We start from the raw sequence: 18,274 nt of genomic DNA, 5'->3' as shown, positions 1-18,274 counted from the left end.
TAACTCATCAGATAACTGGAAAGTTGTGGCAGCGACAGCAAGTTCATCTGCCGAACTATTTAGCTCTCTAGGAATTGCTTCAAGGTTAAGGGCATCGAAGTGCTCCATAGTATCCCACACAGCATTTCGATAGTTTCTTAATCTCTGATTTCTACATGTGAATTTGTTTTTGAGCTGCATGATAACCAGATCGGAATCCCCCTTGATGCTAAGCAATTTAATCCTCAAAGCTTTGGCCAATTCAAGTCCCAACAATATGGCTTCATACTCAGCGACATTGTTGGTTGCTTCAAATTCTAAACGATAGGCAAACTTGAATATGTGACCAAGGGGAGACTTAAGCACTATTCCAGCACCCTTACCATGACTAGAGAACGCACCATCGAAGTACATATACCAGACTTCATCTTTAAGATTTTTTACCTTATCATCGGGAGGAATTATGAAGTTAGACATGATAGAATAGTTCCCGATGTCAGATTGCTCTCTAATTATTTCATTATGAGGCTTCTTAGGATTTTCAACATGAAATTTCCTCTCGGGCTCTCTATTTAGTCTAACGAAACCATCACCGCTAGGAGAAGGAATCATAGCATATGACCAATTCATCTGAATGCTTCCTCCTAGATCAGAGGCCCACTTTCTAGATAACAACATACCCCAAGCATCAGGTACATCAACGACAACAATATCCATAACAACCATGATGTCTGGGTAAACGGAAAGATGAACTTGCAAATCCTTGATTAAACCATGTACTTCGATTTTCTTAGAATCCATGGCACATATATTATAGTAGGGTCTGGAAACTCTTAAGTTAAGCTGTTCCATAACCCTTTTAGTCATAACACAAGCAGATGCACCTGAATCCAACATGCAGTTATTCAATTTATACCCATTGACTAATAAGGTGATAAAGAAGGGTTGATGATCTTTGTTATCAGCATCCACGCTTTGCAGATAAATAGGAGCATCATGATAGTCAACCTCGCGAATCTTCTGCTGAGAAGTGTTGACTTGAGGACCCTGAATTGCCTTTAGTAACTTGTCTTTTTGGGAAGGGATCTTAGCGATCTCAGATACAGGAACCCAGATTTTTGCATTGTTAAACCAACTTCCCAAATCGACATCTATTCCAGAGTTTATGCCAGGGTTTAAAGTTCGAGAGGGAATCTGATTCCCGCTCTGATCTTTATCCCTTCTTTGGTATGTCAAACCCTTATCTCTAGCAATTTCTAAAATTTTCTCAGGAGAGGGTTTCTCACCATACAACCTAGCTAAAATGTCATCCTCATTTTCAAGGTTATTAATACTAAAAGCAGATGAAGGATCCATAACATCATAGCTCCTTTCCTTAACCTCTATCCAATCATTCATGGGCAAAGGAAACTTGCTCCCTACTACGTTTATTTGCTCACCTGTCCCAAACATTCCATTATCCAAGAGTCTTCTGATAATGGGACAAGAGGACTCTTCGTGAAAAGCATCGCAAGCACGACAGTAAGGAGGAGCATTATCTACCAGATTAGTAAGCGGATTAGGGGGTCTCTGCTCACTAGATTGACCCCTTCTTTGCCAATTATTATTTCTGTTATTATTATTTCGAGGTTGAAAATTTTGCGATTGCGTTCTTTCCATCTGAATCAATCTATTCTGCAAAGTGTTTATCTCCTTATTATGATTAATTTCCATAGTTTCAATTTTTTGAAGCAATTTAAGAACAAGCTCACTTTCTGGCTCTTGGACTGCTTTTCCCTTAGGTTCCTTTAGTTTTGTAGTAGCCCTATCAAAACCTGGGATTTCAGACTTCCCAGAAGCTGCCTTGTCCTTTTCAAGTTCTATAGCTAAGGCTTGGCAATCTCTATAATCGTTAAGTTTAGCACGCCTTAACTCATAAGATGGTTCAGGACTAAAGGCATCAATGTAAAAGTCTTGGAGAGTTTTATCTGTAGGTTTATAGTCTTGAGGTAATTCTCTAATAATACCATTAAACCTTCTATTAAATTCTTCAACAGTTTCATCCTCTCTCTTTTTCATCAGAGTAAGAGCTCTTACAAGATGTCTTCCCTCTCTCTTATCTCCATATTTTTCTCTAAATGAATTAATGATTGATTGTAAAGAGTTAAATGAATTTGGAGGTTTTTCTGTAAACCAGTCATAAGCATCACCTGCTAGAGTCAAGATAAAAAGAGTCATCCTGACATCTTCATGATCAAAATCAGGAGATCTAGCATACTTAGCCATCCATATATTGAAATCTCGCAAATGGGAATTAACAGTAATGGCATTATCTCCTTGAAAATTAGGCAATTTGTCTATCCCAACAGATGGAATAGCATTGGGGGATCCAGGAATGTTGGAAAAATCACAAGGGGCATACAGACTCATGGTGTTGCGCCTAACTTGACCTTTGAAGAGCAAATGAATATCGGAAAGGGCTTCTTGTCCAAGATTTGCAAGGAGTGTACGAGAAGCAAGTTTGTGTGATCGCACCCTGTAAACCTTTTCAGGATCAGGAGTGGGATTGCACAGACTGCTTGGATGTCTTCTAGTGTACACTCTTGCAGATAATATAGGAAGTGGAGTCGCCACTTGAACAAGAAGTTAAACACAGAAAAGCTTGAAATGTAAGAACCAAGGACAGAAAAACTCTATCCCCGGCAACGGCGCCAAAAAATGTTGTCGCGCAGATTGACACGACAACCCTCAGACCGGGGGTTGTCACTCTGATCCCCGATCCCTCCGTTTAAGCCTGTCTCCCGCGGCTAAGGGGGGTAGTCCCTGTGAGATGATGAGACCAACTGTCGACCAGTTGGTTGGGAGACACGAGATACGATATAAAAAAGCACTCGATGGATTTGATTAATTTAGCAAACCAGTGCCTTAAGAGATTGTGGTTAAAACGATTACTTGTTAAATGATATAAAAAGATGGACCATGAACAGCAATCATCTATCATCAGCTAAAACACAATGCTCTTAGAATGACCAAAACGATATCCAGCAATTGAGAATTTTCAAAAAGATGAATACTTTAAAACACCATGAGAACCATTAACCAGATATCATATTCGAATCTCGACTTGAAAACTTAGATCTCAGCATGAAAGATATAACATGATGATTCCCGAAAATAACTGGATCTAAAAAAAAAGAAAATTTTCCAAATTTTTTTATTTTTTTTTTGAATGAAAGCTAAAAATGAAATCTAAAAATTTAATCTAAAACTAAACTCTAACAAAAATAAAATTAAACCAAAGTTAAAATAAATCTTTTTTATTTTTTAAATTTTTATGAAGAAAAAGCTATATAAAAAAAAAGAAAACGATTAATTATAAAGATTGAAATCTAAAAATTTAAATCGTAATAAAATTTAATCTAAATTCTAAAAGATAAACTACGAAAATGATCAAAATTATATTAAACTAACCCTAAAAAAAACAACTACGCCTAAAAAAAGAAATTGCACATATCTAATTTAAATCTATTTTAATTTAAAACAAAACTAAAATAATTAAAATCTAATAAAACCTGAATCTAAAGATTAACTAAAATCTATTCTAAATAAAACTCACGAAAACGAAATTATAACTGAGACCCTAACTAGAATATAAAACGCAGAACCGCAATATGTATTACACAACCAAAAAGAAGTTCGTTCTTACCTGATACGCAGAGATATACATAAAATCGATTTACCTGTTCCTTGAAGACGTGAAAACCTGAATCCGTGACCCTGGCGGCTTTGAATCGATCTTTTGCGGACACCAATCGCGCAGAAAGATCAGGACAGTTTGATAGCAAACAGCGGAAAGAGCTCACGCTTCTCTCGCTGCTGACAGGGGTTTTCAAAGGTGACAAGACCACGACTTTCTTATTTGCCACGATATCCAGCAACTGAGGCGCGGGATAGCCTGTGGATCGATCTTACCATGGAAATCTCAAGCACGTTTACACGCAAAGAAATAATTTTGATGAAGGATGTCAGAACGACGGTTTCGTTGATGTCACCAGATGCGTAAATCGGATTAGACGCGCTGATAAGGGTCAATGCGGAAGGTGGAGCTCGTTTTTTTTGGACTGAGTGCTTCGACAATGATCAAGACGTCTTCTTTCTTATAGCAAGGAGCCACAGCCTTCTTCCCCAGCTAACACTTAGTAATCGAATCGCTTTCCTCAGTCCTCAAGAATCTGATACGCAGATCACTGGCAGCAATGATCTAGGCCGATGGAATATCTCAATGCGTTATTAAGTTTGGACTTCTGGCGTCGGCTAAATGAAACGAGCTTGTAATCCAGCTCAACAGAAGATGATGATTCGTTTATGAGCCTGCGGCTTCAAGCAAATCAGGCAGCGGTAATTCAAAGAATTTCATGAGCGTTTTCAGATTTATGGCCAGCTGCGGGTTGCTATGTCAAGTGGTACCGACCCTGAGCTGAATATAGCTGCGCAGTTCTGCAAAAAATATGTCTCTTTTATAGCTTTGATTTAAACCCAAAAAAAATTGCAAATTTTCGTGTAGAAAACAGACATAAAAATATATGTGCAGGACCCAAATGTTAAAACCCTAAATCAGTTAAGCAAAATTTGTGATTTTGGCCCCTTTTGATAGCCAGATTTCGCAATCAAAACCAAAGTACTTTCAAAATATCAGATGAGTTTCAGAAATCTCTCATGTAAACCAGAAAAGAAACTCTTAATGATTAACCCAGGGCCAAAATCAGCTAGGCTCTGCAAAGAAAAGCCTGTGGGAGTCGGCTGGTTCAGCCTAGAACTTCCCCAAACGCCCACCAATATCCTTCACCTCAAGATCTCCTGCACATCTCAAGCAACCATCAATAAAGAGAGAAAGAATGCTGCTAGATCTCAGGAAATAATGGAGATACCTGCCATTATTTCAGAAACCCTAACAACACTCAAACCCTAGCAAGTGAACAAGATACCTGTGCTCACAATACTCTGAAAAGAAGCTATTATTAATGGCTGAGAACTGAAATATGCAGAAAAATAAGCATCTCACAGCAATTCCAGAGAGTAACACCAGCAAGATTTGGACCCCAAAGTCTTCTTTTATTAACCAGAAATCAGATTACAAGAGAGCTTTTTCAGTACTGACTCACAGATCGAATGAATCTGAAATGACCACCTAAGACCCTATATAAAGGAAATGATCCCAACGGCTAGTTCGAATGATCCATGTAGAAATGATCTCGACCGTTGATGAGGATCAAGACATCTCTTGATCTCATCCGTCGATTTATTCACTTAAAATATTATTATTTTATTAGTTAGGGTTTTTGCTTTATTTTTTTAATTTTTTATTATTATTTTTTTTATTTATTTCATTTTTTAATTTTTTAAATTTTTTAATTTTTTATTATTTTTTATTTATTTCATTTTTAAAATTTTTTAATTTTTTAATTTTTTATTATTTATTATTTTATTTCATTTTTTAAATTTTTAAATTTCTTAATTTTTATTTATTTTATTATTTTATTTCATTTTTTTTAAATGGATCATCGAACTAAGCCTTCGGAAACATCACCTAGGACCTAGGACTTAGGACTCACGAGGGGATTTAAAACATTTTCAACCCTCAAGACACATTTCATGATGACTTTTTACAATTTACATCTCAAGGGGACAAACCCACTTAATACAGACCCTCACAAATCACCCAGTTTTGCGACACAACTATAATCTAGCAAATCAACACACTAGGATTCTCCTAAAGTTCTAATGACAAAATCCATCCCGGCTTTGGGGTCAGGTTTGAAGGAAAACTCTGCCGATCCATGGATCGGTGAGACGAAAAACCTTCCGGGACAAAAATCATCATTAGAAAGTTAGGTCCACCTAGGCAAATTTACATAAACGACGCATATCTGCTAAGATTATTTACAATTCATACATGCAGACTGGGTTTACAAAAAAATTAAGCTGCTGATGACTGAAGAATGGCACGAACGTGTCGATCAGATGCTGCCCCTTTTTTTGTGAAGAAAAGGGGAATGTACTGCATGGGTAGTTGACCGGTAGTGGTCAACAACGCTCTCCTAGAAACTCACATCTTTTAACTTAAATTTTCATTAGGGACCACCCCCCTTAGCTAACCTAGGAGATAGCTCAAACAGAGAGAGCCGGGAATAGTGTGACAACCCCTTCTCTGAGTTACTTGCCACCAACCACACCTTGTGGGGTTGAAGGCTTTTCTCACTAAATTGTAGGTAGGTGTAGGCAACAGGGTTAACAGGCCCTAGATGAGCCCCCTCCATGATTATAGAACCCATAATTGTCCTAACCCCTGGTGGGCAATGAATTGCCCCACCTCAAGGGGGTATCCACTGCTACATATTACACATCATGCTCTCCATCCCCTAGAGCCACGAGAAATTATGAAGACAAATCAATAAAAAGCAAAAGGCATATGAAGAAGGGTGGAAAAGCAAAGGCCGGGGTAACTCATGCACCATGATTTGCTCCCTCCTACATTCATATACTCAGGCGTGGGCTTCCCTTGTTATAGCTACCCAATGTACCTTGACATGTGGTCTGGATGTTCCCCCTCACCCCCTCTCCATTCTATCATTATATCATTTGCCACGTACCTCTTAAAGGATGTACTATGGACATGCCATCCCTTTTAGAGGTTGAAACCACCTAATAGGGTCGTTGGTTAACCCCATTTTGAGCTTGGAGACACTTGTACTTGCCAAAGCCGACTATGGAAGGGCATGCCAACATGAAGTGCCCCATTGATCCCATGACTTGTAATCGTTATTACTTGATTATTCTAATGATTTGTTGTATTGGAAGGCAAAGGGACGCATTGGATCTTATGCAAGATTATAGGTGGGTTTTCATTTAGGGCTTGGTTTCCCTATACGGGGTCCTAGCCCTCCAGAGGGCCACATTGGCACTTGTAGGGTGAGCGTTGAGAGCCATGGGTCTCCGCCATAGCAGGTATTACTTCATGGATCGCCAGCATTGTTCATTGATTGCTCGTGTTCCACCTTTCGAATGAAGATGATGCACCTGGTTCACCATGCCCAGTCGGCTCCAGAGTTGCACCATACACTTGGCAGATATTCCAGGATGCTTCTTGCTACAGATGGCGGGTTTATGTGTTAAAATTGGCAACCAGGGCAAAACTTCATGTGGGTCATCTTATTCATGGCTGATAATATTTTTATTAGATTCCTCTCATCAAGAGGTGTAGGATTGATATAAAGATCATCCGACTCCAATAAGTATTCATGGAGATATGAATTTATTTTGATTATGGAATTATTATCAAGCCGACCTACAACTCATGTAGGCTCAAAAGCCCAACAGTCGCATCTATTCACCCACCAACGTTGTGTATAAATATAAGAGGACTTTTCCTCATTTGGACTCACTCATCTCATCACATCTCTCTCTCTCTACTGCGCAGATATGAGTCTCTTCTCTACTGCGCTGAAATGGGTCTCTCTCTCTCACACGTGAAGCCGGAAGCTGTTGAATTTGAAGCTGCAAATGCAGAAGTAAAGATTGACTTGCGTGGCCTAGAAGATCTCCTCTTTGGAACTGCGTTGTAGGTTCATCTGAACCTCCTCTGAAAGCCACAACTTTTGGTGGTGGAATGAAGTCAATCCGACGAACGGTTTGCAAGATATCAACTGCCCTAGTTTGAAGCCGGAAATTGCTGAAACTGAAGCTGCAACTGCAGAAGTAAAGATTGACTTGCGTGGCCTAGAAGATCTCCTCATTTGAACTGCGTTGTAGGTTCATCTGAACCTCCTCTGGAAGCCGAAACTTTTGGTTGTGGAATGAAGTCAATCCGACGGTCGGTTTGTGAGATATGGTCTGCCCTAGTTTGATAATGAAGCCGCTAATGCTGATGCTACTGATCTAGGGTTTGCTACTGCTGATATGAATCAAATTTATTGTACTATTTCTCTCTGCTGAATTATTAAAGATAAAAGAAGATTTGATCAAAGGGTTTCCCCACACATTGTGGGGTTTGTCCCTGGCTAGCCGCCACATCTTGTGTCTCTTGTCTTGGCTTGTTTTCTGTCGATCGTTTAATGTTCTATCTGCACTTTACTTTATGTACATGTGATTGCTAATCGGTGGAATATAATAAGAAAAAGAAGTAAACTGTTATAAGCATAGAACATACCATAACTTAACATGGTATCAGAGCTGAGGTGAAGACAAAGCCCGAGCAAGAGCAAGAGCAATCATCGAAGAGAATATTGGCAAGGCTATCCTAAAAGAACTATAGGGTCCTCAACACTCTTTCCTGCTGAAGACAAGCTCCGTGAGAAAGCTGACTATCATGGATGGAAGATGTCTATCGATCTAACCCTTGAGAATCAAGGAGTGTTGGATCATGTGAGAGGCAATATTGTTGAGCCTCCATCAAATGCATCCGCTGCTGCCTGGAACAAATGAAAAAATGGAGAAATCAAAACAATAGAAGATCATCCGGGACTCTATCGACAAGCACTTGGTGGCCTACATCTCTGAACTGGACACCTCCAAGGAAATCTACGATAGACTGGTGAGTTTATTTAAAGTTAATGATGCAAATCAAGTTTTGTTTCTTAGAAATAAGCTGAGGGAAATCAAGAAGGGTAAAGATGAAAGTATGCAAGCATACTTCTTAAGAATCACCGAGATCAAGAACGATCTCCTATCTATTGGGGAAACTATTACTGACAGAGAAATGGCACTCACAACTCTTGGAGGATTGCCATTTGAATGGTATGTGTTCAGGACTATTCTTTTGAACTATAATGTAATTCCTGGTTTCGAGGAATTAATGGCTAGATGCATTCAAGAAGAAACAAGGGAAGAAGTGCAAGAAATGCCCATGCCTAAAGGTCCTCCTACTGCCTTTTCTTCTCATGCAAAGAAAAGAAATAATTCCACGACTAAATCAAAAGGAAAGGCTGGACCTAAGGCTAGAATAAAATGACGATGTTACATTTGCGATAAAGCAAGTCACTATGTATGAGATCATGATCATCATGAGGAATGAGATCATGGACATAAAGGGCAACATGAGATCATGGACATATAGGATAGCATGATGATGATGCACACTAGTTTAAGCAGCATTATGATGGATAAAATCGTGGACATGGGCAGCATGATGATAATCATGATTAGAGAAGCATGGTACAGTATGTAGTGATGCAACTCGAAATCCCTCTGATGGCAATCAAAGGAATGACAAATTCAACAGCAAAGGTAAGACGAGAGCTGGGAATCAAGGAAGAGGACAAGCATTCAAGAAGGCTAGAAATTCTAGGATGTATTAAATGCACCTGACCTCAAAAGAAACCTAGTGTCCATCTTGGCAATGGAAGACAGAGGCTACAAGGTAACCTTCAGCAATGGCAAGGTATGTATATGGAAAAATAATGTTAAAGATGTCTTTACTCTTGGGTTTAGTGTTGATTCATTATATCAGGTCGATGGAAGTCCGCTAGGTGTCATGTCTTGTGACACAACTCTTTAGTCCGAACTTTGGCATCGGAGGTTTGCCCATCTTCATTACAAAGCTCTACCCGATGTAATACAGATGGTAACAGGGATGCCCGAATTCCAAGTAGAGAAAGAAGGTGTATGTCTGGGATGTGCCAAAGGAAAGCTCAAAAGGGGACCATTCCCCTCAAGCCAAAGCAAGACCTCCGATATATTACAATTGGTTTACTCAGGCATACCTGAGGTTGGCATTAAGAGGAAGACTACTACACCACATACTCCTGAGCAGAATGGTGTGGTGGGAAGGAAGAACCACACGATGATGGAAGCTGTCCGGGCCATGCTACATGATCAAAGACTTCCAAAGTTTCTATGGGCTGAAGCTGCAAACACTGTCGTATATGTACAAAATCGATGCCCTCATCAAGCATTGGGTTCCAAGACTCCTGAAGAAAAATTCACCGGTAAGAAACCTGATGTTTCTCATTTTAAAATTTTTGGAAGCCCTGTATACTTTCATGTGCCGAAAGAGAAAAGAAATAAATTGGGAGCATCTAGAAGTAGCCAGTCAAAGGGAAGTCATAATTAGTCATGATGTCACCTTTGACGAAGATATGGCTCTCAGCAAGGTGATCAATCTTCCGACTTTGAGGAGCTCTCAAGAAGCCGACACCAGGGAACCGAAAGAAAAGGATGATGAATCAATGCCTGATGTAGAAGAACCCATGGATCCGATTGATCCTCCTCCAAGTGAGCCTTCCTCTTCTAGGAAGAGGCCTTCATGGCTTAAGGGGTTACTTGATGATACTGAAGGACATGCTACACCCTCAAGAACCTTCCATCAAAGTAAGAAACTTAATAGGTATCAAGGATACCTGACCATCATGAGCACGATCATACAAAATGAGCCTTCATCATTCTCAGATGCCGTCAAGCATAAAGTATGGAAGGATGCTATGACCGAAGAATATAAGTCTATCATAAAGAATGATGTTTGGGAAGTAGTTCCCAGACCCCAGGACAAGACTGTTGTTACTTCCAAATGGCTTTACAAGATAAAGCATGCAGCAGATGGAAGCACGGAAAAGTATAAGGCTCGTTTTGTTGCTCGAGGTTTCTCCCAAAAGGAAGGTATAGACTATGATGAGATATTTGCACCTGTTGCCAGATATACGACCATCCGCTTGATCATAGCCCTTGTGGCTTCACAAGGATGGAACCTACATCAGATGGATGTTAAGACCGCGTTCTTGCATGGTTCTATCAAAAAAGAGGTCTAACCTGAAGGATTTGAGATTTATGATTGAAAATCTCATGTATGCAGGTTGAAGAAGGCTCTCTATGGGCTGAAGCAAGCACCCCGAGCACGGTATGAGAGGATCAATAGCTACTTGATGAAGCTGGGATTCACTAGGAGTGAAGCTGATCCTAACCTTTACTTTAAGGTTAAAGATGACAAGCCTCTCATACTGGTGTTGTATGTGGATGACCTCTTTCTAACAAGTGCAAACCCTCTCATTCACAAATGTAAGAGGGAGATGGCTTCTGAATTTGAAATGAAGGACCAAGGACTTGAAGTGTGGCAGAAGCCAAGGGAAATTTTCCTATCTCAAGGAAAATATGTGGTAAATATATTGGAAAGATTCGGTATGATGGACTGCAAGCCTGTGACTACCTCAAGGATCTTAACTTTTAGAAGTTATATGGTAGTGATGTCGGACCAGACTTGGAAAATGCCTCTAAGTTTCAAAAACTCATTCGCATTGATGTTTTTGGTGAACCTTCGTCCGAACATATGTTTTGCAATTAGCATTGTGAGCTCATATTTGGTTGAGCCTCACTGGATTGATGCCTGGAATCTTCTGAGATGTCTTCAGGACACAATCTCTCATGGATTAAGATACACTACCGGAGATGTGAGACTATTTGGATACACAGATGCTGACTGGGCAGGCAATGTGGAGGACCGTAAGAGCACTTCCGGGTGTTGTTTCTCCTTGGGATCTGCTTCGATATCCTGGATGAGCAGGAAACAAAAGTCGGTGGCTTTGAGCACCACCGAAGCAGGATATATTGTTGCTAGCATAACCTCGTGTGAGGCAGTCTGGTTGCGAAAGCTCTTCAGTGAGCTGTTTGGATTTACATTGGATACCACTGTGATTCTCTGTAACAACCAGAGGTGGGATTCGATTATTGAGGAATCTTGTATTCGTCAATTGCTCCAGCAGATAAACATCATCTGGGATATGGTAAGTCGATGAGCAAGGAAGCTCCATCACATTAAGATGATGTACAAGTTGATACACCTTGTCAAAGCCCCGAGGAAAGATCTAATCTGTGATTTTCCCAAACGACTTGGAGTCGGCAAGAAACCCTTGTACAAGGGTCCTGCATGTTGCATACATTGAGCTCTGGGAGCTCTGAGGGCTTGCGGTTCCTACTGGAGCAACATATGACCACAGGGTGACTCACCCTCCCCTAGTGGTGCACACTGGAACAAGATGATTCGCTCTCTTGTGGGACAAGATGATTCGCTCTCTTGTGGAACAGGATGATTCACTCTCCTGTGTAGCAGGATTGATGTGTTCTCCTGTGAGGCCTGGATTGATGTGTTCTCCATGGCAACCTGGATTGATGTGTTCTCCATGGCAATTGTAGCAGGATTGATGTGTTCTCCTGTGAGGCCAGGATTGATGTGTTCTCCATGGCAATTGTAGCAGGATTGATGTGTTCTCCTGTGAGGCCTGGATTGATGTGTTCTCCATGGCAATTGTAGCAGGATTGATGTGTTCTCCTGTGAGGCCTGGATTGATGTGTTCTCCATGGCAATTGTAGCAGGATTGATGTGTTCTCCTGTGAGGACAGGATTGATTAGTTCTCCTGTCGAGGCATCCTACCCATGCAGTCTAGGACTAATGGGAAGTACCTCTCATCTGATCAATGAGCAGGGAAATGAAGCTAGGGACCATAGTAGTACCGATGGACGCATCGTTGTAACTACCGTACTCCCTACGCTAGGATGACCTCCATTGATCTGGGATCAATGATACTGGTCTGGGACCAGTGGTAGGAGTGGTACTTACTATGAAGCTGACTTCGGGTCGGCTGAGACTGGTCTGGGACCAGTGGTACACACTCTGAGACTGACTTTGAGTCAGTGGAGGATGATACTGGTCTAGGACCAGTGGAGTTGTACTCACTATGACGCTGACTTCGGGTTGGTTGAGACTGGTCTGGGACCAGTGGTACATACTCTGAGACTGACTTTGAGTCAACTGTCAGTATGATACATCCTCGATCATTTCTTCTTCTTCATAATTCGGACAAAAGCAGAGCAGAATAGAACAATGCAAGAGCAGAGCAGAACAGAGCAAAACAGTACAGATCAGTGCAGGGCAGAACAAGACAAAGCAGAACAGGCAGAATAGAGCAGAGCAGGGCAAAGGTCAGGCTGTACAGGGCAGTGCATTTGATGGATGAACAGTAACGACCGATAGACAGATTGCAGATGAAGTTCTCCATGGTTGAGAGGGAGTGTTAAAATTGGCAACCAGGGCAAAACTTCATGTGGGTCATCTTATTCATGGCTGATAATATTTTTATTAGATTCCTCTCATCAAGAGGTGTAGGATTGATATAAAGATCATCTGATTCCGATAAGTATTCATGGAGATATGAATTTATTTTGATTATGGAATTATTATCAAACCGACCTACAACTCATGTAGGCTCAGAAGCCCAACAGTCGCATCTATTCACCCACCAACGTTGTGTATAAATATAAGAGGACTTTTCCTCAATTGGACTCACTCATCTCATCACATCTCTCTCTCTCTACTGCGCAGATATGAGTCTCTTCTCTACTGCGCTGAAATGGGTCTCTCTCTCTCACACATGTGAAGCCGGAAGCTGTTGAATTTGAAGCTGCAACTGCAGAAGTAAAGATTGACTTGCGTGGCCTAGAAGATCTCCTCTTTGGAACTGCGCTGTAGGTTCATTTGAACCTCCTCTGAAAGCCACAACTTTTGGTGGTGGAATGAAGTCAATCCGACGAACGGTTTGCAAGATATCGATTGCCCTAGTTTGAAGCCGGAAATTGCTAAAACTGAAGCTGCAACTGCAGAAGTAAAGATTGACTTGCATGGCCTAGAAGATCTCCTCATTTGAACTGCGCTGTAGGTTCATCTGAACCTCCTCTGGAAGCCGAAACTTTTGGTGGTGGAATTAAGTCAATCCGACAGTCGGTTTGTGAGATATGGTCTGCCCTAGTTTGATAATGAAGCCGCTAATGCTGATGCTACTGATCTAGGGTTTGCTACTGCTGATATGAATCAGATTTATTGTACTATTTCTCTCTGCTGAATTATTGAAGATAAAAGAAGATTTGATCAAAGGGATTCCCCACACATTGTGGGGTTTGTCCCTGGCTAGCCACCACATCTTGTGTCTCTTGTCTTGGCTTGTTTTCTGTCGATCGTTTAATGTTCTATCTGCACTTTACTTTATGTACATGTGATTGCTAATCGGTGGAATATAATAAGAAAAAGAAGTAAACTATTATAAGCATAGAACATACCATAACTTAACATTATGTCATCACTCTACTCCTTACAAATGGTCTACAGGAATATTTGATTCATTTGGAGACTCATGAGGATGTCCTCATGCCCCCACGCCCATTTGGGAGCACCACAGGTTCTTGATTGGATAACAAGGGGCCAAACCCCTTGTCCACTGTGTTTAGAGTCATTTTCTTCATCATGGCACCTCTTGGACTTCATCAGGCCTCTTCAAAGGCCCGACGATTCACTTTGTGGATAATTCAACCCTCTTGAGAGGCTTATCTTTACATTATTGAGCTATTTGGTGGGCTTGTCACCAAAATTTTTGTTATTATGCACATTATTTTATTTTAAGGGTTAAATTAGGCCTAATTAGATAAATCGAATTCATTAGGAAGTGTATACAATTATAAATAGAAGTGTGATGGAATCATTTGAAACCATCACTTGGATTGGATCATTTTCTCTTGTGAGATTTTCACCATTCTTTTTGGAGGACGAAATTGGATGGATGGATGAATTTTAATGTTTGGATCTCTTCGTTTTTGCCTTAGAGCTTCTATATTGGCATATGATGATGATTAGATATACTTGTTCTCACATGTAAGTGCTCTTTTAATGCTATTTTGTCTTTTTCTTATGTCACATGCATGTTGTTGGGGAATTTCGCTATACTAGGCTGAAATTTGTTGCTTTTCTTGTGTGAAATGGTGGAAATTTGTCTTTTATTAGTGTTGCATCATGTCATGGGCCATGTTTGAATAAGTGAATGTTCCTAGAGATATTTTGTTAAAATTTTATCTCGATAAGTCATCACATATCGCATATCGAAGTATAAAGACCTTGAAGCAATTGTCCCATGCCCTAATTGCCATGCAAAATTGTTCTAGAGGCCTCCTTGACCAAGTGAAATCACTCCAAGCATTGGAATCATCTTGACTCCATTTCTCCCAAAGGATTAGGCACTGGTCCTCCATAGGTGATCACCAAAAAGCATAATCTTTATCACCTCTCCCTCTTTCTTCTAGGCCTAGCCTCCATAGGGGACCTAGGGCATCACATTTCTCACAAGTTACCCATCAAAAAAATTCAATCTCCTAGCCTCTACTGCATTGTTGTGTCTCCTAGGAGCCCTCCAAATTTGAAGCCATTCTGACGGTGGGATCTCGAGATACTTCAAGCCCTAGCTCCGAGATTGTTTCTTGCCCTTTGATTCCCTTGGCTAGTGACCTCATTGGGATCATTGTATTAAGATTGTTGAATATTCTTCCTTTGATCCCCTTCTTCCCCTCAATTAGGTCAAGCATACCCTTGATTGATCAACTCCACCCCCTTGACCTAATTTTGGGCCCACTTGGTCCCGTGTGGTCCCATAACCTTTTAAGGATAATTTCGCAAAGGGCACTTGGAATCCAAGTTTTCACAAGGATCTCTTGGACTAGGTCCCTTCTTAGAGAGCTTTACACCTTGCTTCTCAAGCAAGCAAACCACAAAACTGAGTCTCTCTTGTGAATAGGCCCTTAGGAATCACTCTTTACCCCTTCATTGACTTATTCATCTAGTGATTCCCTTCATACTAGGTCTCCTCCCATCGGTGAAAGTCTGTAAAGAGTAGGGAGCTTTAGTTGAGGTGACAGTGAGCTATTGCTCCATTGTTGCCCTTGACCTACTAGTTGTCCCTTTAGGATCCCCTCCTAGGACCCCTGCTAGTTTGAACGGTAACAATGTCCTTTGCATACAATGATGTGTGGTTTAACGGTAAGATTCGTTGGGTGAAGCCCGCGAGACCGCAGTTCAATCTCATTGAGTATAGTGTCCTGCTATGATCTTGGCTCAAGGAGTAGACTCCCCTTATCTGTGAGTCTCGGTTCTTGCTAAATCATAAGAATTTGGTATATCTGGCTTGCAGGTTGTTGGATATACTCTTGGTGTTATAGTGGCAACAACGAGGGTTGATCCTGGGTCTCCCTTAGATTAGTCCAAGTAGTTACCAATTCACCACGTGGTTAAAAAAAAAAACAATGTCCTTTGCACGTTGTTTTGTGAAGGAATGAATCCTTTTATGGATCTATAGTTGGCACACGTGGTTACACCTTGGAGATTAAACTTATGCATTATTGATGAGGGTGTCCACTCTTGAGGGTTTATGGATCGCTCCACCTCTTGAGGACTCTTTACACACCTTTATCGATTGGACTTTTACTTGAAGTACCATACTTGCTATGTTTTGGGTTCTAATTGGTTCAAACCCTCATGGAAGAGGATGTCCACCTTGGAAGAGTCTTTATTGCACATTCTTCTATGCTCCATTGATGGGATGTTTTACTTTGTTGAAGCTACACTTGCTATTTTGTGGAGGTCTACATGATTCCATGCCTTTCCTCAAGGAGATGTCCCACTTTGGAGATTATATTGCACTTTTTTCTATGCTATTGACGTGGCATCCACCTTTGAGGAGCTACACATATCACTTTGGGGTTTCATTACATACCTTGAGGAGTTTGTTATGAAGCGCTACACTTGGAGGCTTTTGAGGCTAGACATTGCATCTTTGACATTGATCATATTGCCATTTTGATGGAGGTGTGCCACATCTTAGGTTATTCATTATTGGATGTTTGTACAGGTGCCATTACCACTTGTTATTTTATGTATTATTGGTTTATTAGTTGGAGCATATTGTTTATTTACTCCTCCTTAGGATAGATCAAGGGTTTTGACATTGGATATTATTATCTTATTGTAGATGAAGATGGAGACCAAACCTATATAAATGTTTTTCTCATGGTTGGATTTTGGAGGAGTTCCCCTCCTTGGAGTTTAATGGATATATTTTTCTTGGATCAGATGTGAAGTGTAAACACTTTCTCCTACCAATGTGTGGCTTACAACTTCCTCTTTTAATAATTGTTGATGAATTGTGGTAGAGATTGTTGGAACTTGCTTTCTAGGGCCAAGAGAGAAGGGTATATCAACCCTATTGGAAGGGTTTTATGTGAGGAGTTTCTCCTTCTTGAATCCTTTGTTGTCTTATAGAAGATGGTATTCTCTTCTATTTAACATCTTATCCAGTGGGTGTTGAATTAGTACGTCATTGTGTAGAGCATTACCCTAATGGCATAGTATTGTTGTGGCACATTAGGGGCCCTCCTAGCACATTTTTTTGCATTCATTTTCAGATTATTAAGGTTTATTAAGGCATATATGTGCAGGCCTTAAACATTTATGAATTGCCCTCTTGGATCAGCCTCTTGACTTTAGTTGCCATTGTTTGGATTGCCACAAATCTCTTGATCCTTCTATCACCTTTTTTACTTTCTTATGCTACAACAACATTTTGCTAAAGCTACTCTCTTATATCCCCCTGTGTCTCATTGTTTAGCTTTGGTAATCCTATTTTTGAGGGAAACTCCATTTGAACAAGAGGACAATGGACTTGAAGTGAGAGGATACGTTTCTTAGGTGATAGTGGTAATCATCCTCATAGTTCGCTCTCGAGTTGCACCTTGTGATTAGGGTTTTTATCATTAAGTAAGAAATAGGGAGGTAACATGCTAGAAAGAACCATCCTAAAGTGAGAGAAAGTGTTATTGTGGTAAAAATGTGCAACCTTCCTAACTTCCCCTAGCTTTGCACTTTATTAATGGACTTCATAACATTTGAATTGTAGGTTTGGGAGGTAACAGATATAAATAGTAGCACTTAATTAATTTACCATTTCCAATACAAATATCATCAAACTAAAGCAAATCAACACAATAGAATATGAAACTCTTCCATTATATCTAATTTAGCTTTGATAACCATATTTTTTAGGGAAACTCCATTGGAGCAAGAGGAGAACCGACCTAAAGTGAGAGGATATGTTGCTTAGGTGATAATGGTAATCATCCTCGTAATTCCCTCTTGAGTTGCACCTTGTGGATAAGGGTTTTTATCATTAAGTGAGGGTTGGGGAGGTAACATGCTAGAAAAGAACCACCCTAAAGTGAGAAAGTGTTGTTATGGTAACAATGTGTAACCTTCCTTTTTTTTTTCTTTTTTTTTTTTTGAATCTAGGATAATCGGTAACTGGTGAGAGTTATCCTGAACAGACCCAGGATCAAATCTGACTGGCTGCCACTATAAACCTAGGCTACGTGCAACAACCTGCAAGCCGCACAATAGCAGGTAACTTATGCCTCAACAAGAGCCGAGACGTCCTCTATGGGGTCGCCTACTCTTCTAGCCAAGAC

The 18,274-nt window shown here is 40.4% G+C and overlaps 1 protein-coding gene across 1 annotated transcript in view; it reads right to left on the bottom strand.

Moving 5' to 3' along the window:
* The window catches only part of MEE18 (maternal effect embryo arrest 18), a 433,784-nt gene that overhangs the window by 359,775 nt on the left and 55,735 nt on the right, over positions 1-18,274 (bottom strand).

This window comes from Pinus tabuliformis, chromosome 2_2 (assembly GCF_031772625.1).
Source record: "Pinus tabuliformis cultivar Carrire ecotype Pingquan chromosome 2_2, CPIR1, whole genome shotgun sequence".
NCBI classification, from domain to species: Eukaryota; Viridiplantae; Streptophyta; class Pinopsida; order Pinales; family Pinaceae; genus Pinus; species Pinus tabuliformis.
Note: the sequence above shows the minus strand (reverse complement) of the source record. Positions and strands in the feature narration are given on the sequence as shown.